The sequence below is a fragment of the Gavialis gangeticus genome, unplaced genomic scaffold (assembly GCF_001723915.1).
Source record: "Gavialis gangeticus isolate Ggan-Ray unplaced genomic scaffold, GavGan_comp1, whole genome shotgun sequence".
Taxonomy (NCBI): Eukaryota; Metazoa; Chordata; order Crocodylia; family Gavialidae; genus Gavialis; species Gavialis gangeticus.
This window is the reverse complement of record NW_017728993.1, coordinates 35,220,774-35,227,485: the sequence shown is the minus strand read 5'-3', so window position 1 is coordinate 35,227,485 and position 6,712 is coordinate 35,220,774. Positions and strand designations below refer to the sequence as shown.

The window sequence follows — 6,712 nt, the reverse complement described above, 5'->3', positions numbered from 1 at the left end:
GACTAGATGATCTGCTCAGGTCCCTTCCGACCCTAGAAACTATGAAACCTTAATTTGGCCACATAGGGCAGCAGCAATTGGCAAGATATTGTTCCACCTTAGACTCATTACTGGATCCGGGTCCTTCATAGTCTCCTGGGCCAGTGATTCTGATTTGACCTGCAGCTAGAAATAATTGACTGAGACTTGATGTTGCCTCGTGTTACAAACTGGGTCAAGATTCTTTGAAACAGAAGGTTGTAGCTTTTCCTCAGTATAGTTTTGTGGTTTATGTGCTCTGGTATGTCTTAAGAGACTGAGTCATATAGTCTGCCTGTGCCCTGTTCACACTGGGTATTGCTTGGAACTTATGTATAGCCCTAAGATGTACCCCAAGTTTCCATGTCATACAGAGCTGAGCTCTTCTAGCAATTTCTGTGGGCTATTTCTTTTTCCCAGCAGTCCTAAATGTGGAAGTCATTGCCCTTAGCTATCTTAAGTCTCTTGTTGGGCAGAAGTCAGTCCAGTCACCCACCATACTGCTCAGATTTATAAGTATAGCAGGGGCTCTGAAATGAGGAAGTGGACCTGTAAGGAACTTGCTCCATACATCTGGCACTAAAGCAGGGGTGGGCAAAATGTGGCCCAGGGGCTGGATGTGGCCTGCCAGGCCATTCTATCTGGCCTGTGGGGCCCCTAAAAAATTTAGAAAATGAATATTTATCTGCCCCTGGCTGCCTATCATGCGGCCCTCGATAGCTTGCCAAAACTCAGCAGCCCTCTGTCCAAAATTACCTGCCCCTGCACTAAAGCATGATATTGAAGGGCCTTGTTTTGGTATGGAGGTAAGTTGCCATCATTATTGAGAAACACACTGCTGCAGGTCTTGTCCCCAGTTGGTTAGCCAATTTGCAGTGCCATGCTGAAATTTGTTTACCTGTGCCTGAAATGCCAGCTGACTTTCAGAGAAAGGGATTTACAAGCTATATTGAAGTCAGTAATGGCATGTGTTCCATAGTCTGCTCTCCTGAAGGAACCAGCTGAACATGTTAATCGCAAGGTGATTCTAAGCACCGTATACTTCCTGTGCAGTTTGTGCACACCTGTGGGTCTTCCCTGATGACCATGAATTTTACATACAGCACTACTTAGGCTGATGAGTGAAAATAAAGTATCCTTATTGTTTAACAAAACAATGACTTTTTCATTGTCCTTAAAGTGGAAGCAGTAGTGTCTAACATGCAAACACTGTAGATGTTTAGAACATGGAGAACTATGCAACAGGGAGAGGTTTAAATTAAGGGATATTTAACCTGGAGCAGAAAAGCGTTAAACTTCAGTGAGCAGCCTTTTCATCTGGGGACTGAAGTGGCATAGCAGCAGTGCAACTTTAACACTAGTGGAGCCAGGGAGATGGTTTTTCCTCACCAGGCTAGAAGAAGCTGGGACAAGGGGGTCCTACTAACAAATGCAGACTCCCAGTATGGCGAGTTCTGTAGTGTTATGCAGAACTAAGGCTGGTTACCCCTGTGACTGGTGTACCTGCTGAAGGATGATCATAGGTAGGTCTGCAGCTGTTTGGACATGCTCTCCAACACCATTCTGTCTGCTCACTATCTCCATAAACTATCACTGAATTGTCCATGTCTATTTGTATGGTCTGCTTGGTCACAGCCAGACTCTACTTCATGATCCCTTCTTTTGTCAGCTTCTGTCGGCTACTGTAATGCTGCTTCTCTTCCTGGTATCCCTTTTCAAGAGTCCTTTGTTCTTGAGCCACCTTCCCATGCTTTGCAAAGGTCTTCATAACTTCCTTAATTGTTCCTTTGATTCTTATGTAAATACTGCCTAATGTCTTCCAGAGCATGGATGACAAATGCTGTCTCTAGCTGCTTGTTACTTTTCTTAAAGTGTTCATTATTCAGTTTCTGCAGTAGTAATTTTTTTTTCTTCACCGCAAGATTTTCTGCTGCCATTTCCAGAGCATCTCATCAGCCTTGAGAACTTCTGGAAAAAAGTCCTTTTCAATGTGTTCTCCCCTGTTCCAGGCATCGCCACCCCAGCTTGCAGAGACTGTTACTAGAAGGTTGCATATTGGACTGTTGTGGTGCTATAGTTTTATTTTAAGATTAGAGGCTGCCTGGGACTGCTGGCCAGGGGGTTGAGAGCCAGATGTCTACTTAATATGTAAGCAGAACATTGTGAATTGTAGGGGTGTAGAAGTTCTAATGGGACAGAGTTCTAATGTCAAGCTAGTGATTGCTTTCCCTCTTCTTCAGGAAGTCCTAAAGCTGGAAGATGTGTTCTTTAGTCCTGTGGTGAAAGAGCAAGAAAATGACACTCACAAAGGTCTAGAACAATTCACCTCTATCCTTAGAGGCTTTTAAGACCCAGGTAGACAAAGCCTTGGCTGGGATAATATAGTTGCGGATGCTCATGCTTTGAGCAGGGGTTTGGACTAGACCTCCTGAGATCCCTTCCAACCCTAATTTTCTATGATTCTATGAATGGTACTTCCTCATACTCTGTATGGCTGGAAAGGCATAACCACATATTTGGAAACTAAGGAAAAAGCAGCTTTATAATACAAAAAAATACCCTAGTAAATTCTTCCTAAAATTTCATTTCAGATTCCCTGCAGACTTAGCCAAAGTTTTCAGTCCCATTAATAGAGTTTTACAATGGGTTTTATTTGAAGAGGGAGATAAATGTTTGTACCTTGTAAATTGCATTGGGTAAAATGTTGCCTACTTGTGGTTTGTATATTGCCACAATATGGATTTTCAACCTGCCAAAACCCACATTGATAGAAGTTTAACTTACTAAAATAAAGCTCAAGATTGAGTGTTGATACGAAAAAGCCTTGCTGAGACATTACTAAAAAAAATGCCTTGAGATTTGTACAGAATAGAAAAACACTTTGCTAAGATTTGTACTGATAACAAACTTGAACTGATTTTTCTAAATCAATCCCTTGTGTGCTCAAAGCACAACATGTACTTTGTAATAGAAATAGGCAGAGCTTTGTTCTCAATAAACACATTTCAATGGAAAGGTATTGGGGAGCTGAGCAAATAGTATGGCAGGTGAAGGAATAATAGGGCCTAGTGTCTGGACAGGAGAAACAGCTGGCTAGGAGGCTGATGATAGGGATGTAGTATGGAGTGTGTAGTAATGGGAACAGTTTGTTTCAGTAGAGAAGGTATCAGGGAGGGATGGAATGAAGGGAAAGACTGGAAGAAGCGGAGTTGGCAAGCTAGGTACAGCATCCTTATCAAGGGTGGAAGGAGGCTGTAACTTGTGGGGAGGGATCGAAACTTTGAAAGAAGGCTAGCTCGCATCTGCCCAAGACAGTGGTGTACAGCATTGAGAATAATACATGCCAGTTGGTGTGCTACATGCATGACCTGCAATAAAGGAAGGTATAATGATGTTTGCTGCTCTCCTCAGCTCTGTTGCTTATTTCTCAGGAGCAGAAAACTGGCTGGCAGTGGGGACGGTGTTCTGTGGGGTCTCTGGCTTTTTGCGAAGTGAAGAGCTCTTGGCTGTCTGGCACACTCTCTTGGAAGGAGTCACAAGTCCTGTTCGCCTCATTCTCTGGTTTGTCAGCCATGTCTAAAGAAAAAAACATGGATGATCCATGATGGATCTATGCTGATATACAAGGGCAAAACCAGATCTTTCTCTTTGTGGCTCAGAATGCTTGACTGCTGCTGGAGGTGTTGCATTTTTTCTCTCTCTTCATCTCCCAGCTATTCTCAAACACTTGATCTTTCTGCAGCTGTCAGTCACTGGGACTGCTCAATCACTAAGACTTTCTGGTCAGTCACTGGGACGTCCTACACCTTCACTCTTCAGTGGATGAGAAGGATCCAGGTTTTGGATTTATACTGCAATGGACTGTTATGTCCAGACATGACTTAGTAGAAGCTGGAAAAATAAGTTTGGTGTGCCTGTTAGGGAGGCTGACTTCTAAATCATGGAAGCACAAAGAGCTGATCAAGGCAGTATGCCAGCACACAAACAGGAAAGTGACAGCTGGTTACCATGACCCTGGAGCAGCTGGTACAGACAGTATGCAAAGCTCAAAGTGCAGCATTAATGTGGCTGGGGGACTGCCATCACACTTCAGGGCACAAGTACGTCAGTGTGGACATTACCAAAAAAGAACTTTCTCTGTAAAATTATACCTGATCTTAACAAGAGTGAAATCTTTGGAGCATTTACATTGATACAAGGGGTCATATCACGTGGACGTTGCTCTTTGTACATTTGATACAATTAGGTTTAACCAAGCATAAACCACCGGGGTTAAAGACCAAAGAAGCTGAGTCAAGGAAGTACCAGATGCAACCTAAATGAGAGCTGGAAGCACGATTCTGAGTAAAACTGAGCCTCTTGGGCTGCAAAGAGCTCGAATCTATGAGCAAAAATGTTTCTCCTGGTTTGATTTCTCCTTTGTTCAGGAAAATGGGACTAAAAATGTCCCACTCTACCAATTTCTCCTAATGCAAGTAATCTGTAGGACCGCAAACTTTGGTGAACTACTTCAGTCAAAAAGGAGTAACAATCCTGAAGCTTATTTCAACACTACTAGTTGTGCTATTGTCCCATCTAGTGCTGAGAAGTTTTGTATCAACACATCTTCATACAGTAACAGAACGTAGTCACAAGCTGAAGTGACGGATTTGATTGGAGTAACAAACTTACAAGTTAAGTGTAAGCAACACATAACTCTGAATAGATGAATGAGGTACATATTAAAGAGAAGAAAAGAAGTCCAGAGACAGCGTGCACATTTTTTCTATGCTCTATACCAGTGGTTCCCAATCTGTGGTACGGGTACCACCAGTGGTAGGCAGACAACCTGTCAGTGGTACGTGTTAACAGATTTATTATAATTACTTTATATGACAAAAATTTGCTGGTGGTACCCAAGGTTGCACCATTTTAAATTGGTGTGCAATCTGTCAGGGTTTGGGAACCATTGCTCTATATCAAAGCTGAGTATTGTACAAAATATCTTCACTGTTCCCTCCGGCTGTGTGGCATCAAACCTACAATCTATCTATTGCAAATTCTTGACTAAGGCAGTAGTCAATACCAGATGCTTCAGAGGAAGTCTCAGAAAACAGCAGTTGGTGTAGCTCACCCACACAGTCTTCCTAATATCTATTATTTTCTCATGGCTTCTTGCCTTTAATCACTTTTTTCCTAGTAAATCTGATGTCCCTATTGAAAAAAAAATCAGTTCCGATTCCAAAGTCTCACTAGGAGACAGGTCCCCATGCTGTTCAGAGGTAACAAATTACTTGTAAATGGGTTAAATAATCACTGGAGGTAATATTTTCTTTGATGAGCTTGTTGCCTCTATTGTAAGATCCCACAGTATTCGCTTTTACTTTTTTATCATTTCCCTCCTCAAGAGCCCTTTTTTCCCCTCTTTCACATAGAAATCCCTCTCTGTTGTCACTGTGTATGCTAATCTGGACCGTTACTTCTCACTCCTGAGATAATGACTGAAATTTGCGTGCAGCATCAAGAGGACACCCTTTGTGATATGTAGCAATATAAATTTAAGCATTTTTTATCCTGCTCTCTTTATGTACTAACATTTTGTCTCCCTCTACCTCTTAAAGATAAAAAGAAACTTCCCCCATTATCCTGCCACGTGGTCTGCAAGAAGAGGCTACATTACATGATGCGATTCCTGCCCTATGTTACACTATTCAGAATATCCTAGTTAAGGGACCACTTCTCAGCCCAGCTTGTTGCAGTAACCAGCCACCCTCTAGGATCCTCCAGTTCCAAGATGAAAATTGGGAGCAGATGTGTGCTGGATTAACACTGTAGTTCTCTGCCAGCAAGGTGCTGTAACCCTCCAGATGGTGTAGCAGCTGCTGGACGGGGGGCTCTTCTGTGACACAGTCTGACAGTTAGTAATTCCTCTGAATAGCCCTTTCTTCAGAAAGAATCAGAAAATGTCCTGCTTAGGAAGAGCTACCCTGGAAAGAGATAGGATTGTTCTGTTTACTAATTTAACCCTAAAGTATTCCCTGAACTGCAGAAGCAAGTTTGACCGTCCACATTTTAAAAAAAAGCAAACTCCAAAGTTTGCCACCCTCCCATTTCATGGACCCCAGATCGCCTCCCGAAGGCTTCAGCTATGACGGGGGCAATGGATTAGCTCCATTCCCTAGAAGCCAAGGCTGAAAATACTTTAAAGACAGGGCTACCTACATACTGCACAGGGGTCCACTGAAAAATGTATTTCACGGTGAAAAAATCTGAAGCACCATTTTGTAGAAAAGGTGAGAAATGGGGTCCTTTGAAATTAGCATTTAAACCTTGGACTTGAAGAGGTTGAGAAGTGTGGACGTGCACCTAGAGCCACTTCAGACAGGCGGTTTCCTGCTCGCTCCCTCAACAAAGTTTGTGCAATCCGTATTGACTTATGCCTTGCTGGCTGACGGGAGCTGCGCTCGGCTGTAAGCGCGCCGGTCCCCGAGCGGGCCGTGTGGGAGCGGGCTCTGCCCGGCGCCTCAGCGGACACAGCCCGGCGCGGAGCCTCCGCCGTCTTCCCAGCGCGCCCCGGGTAGGAGCCGACACGGCGCTGAGCCGAGCAGGTCCCTGCCTCGGGGGCCACGAGGGTTAGCTCCTGCCGTTTTCCTTGACAGCACCCGCCGGGCCGGCCGTCGCGCCCCCTCCCCCGCAGCGCGCGGGAACGGGAACG

At 44.1% G+C, this 6,712-nt stretch overlaps 1 protein-coding gene across 2 annotated transcripts in view; it reads left to right on the top strand.

The window, feature by feature from the left end:
• Positions 1-6,449: 6,449 nt before the first annotated feature.
• MCOLN2 (mucolipin 2) overlaps positions 6,450-6,712 on the top strand; it is a 45,456-nt gene continuing 45,193 nt past the window's right edge. The window contains exon 1 of one of the 2 annotated variants that reach the window (XM_019501536.1): positions 6,450-6,574. The gene's annotated coding sequence lies outside the window, so the exon portion shown is untranslated. The remainder of the gene's footprint in view (positions 6,575-6,712) is intronic. The other variant, XM_019501537.1, reaches the window with a different exon arrangement.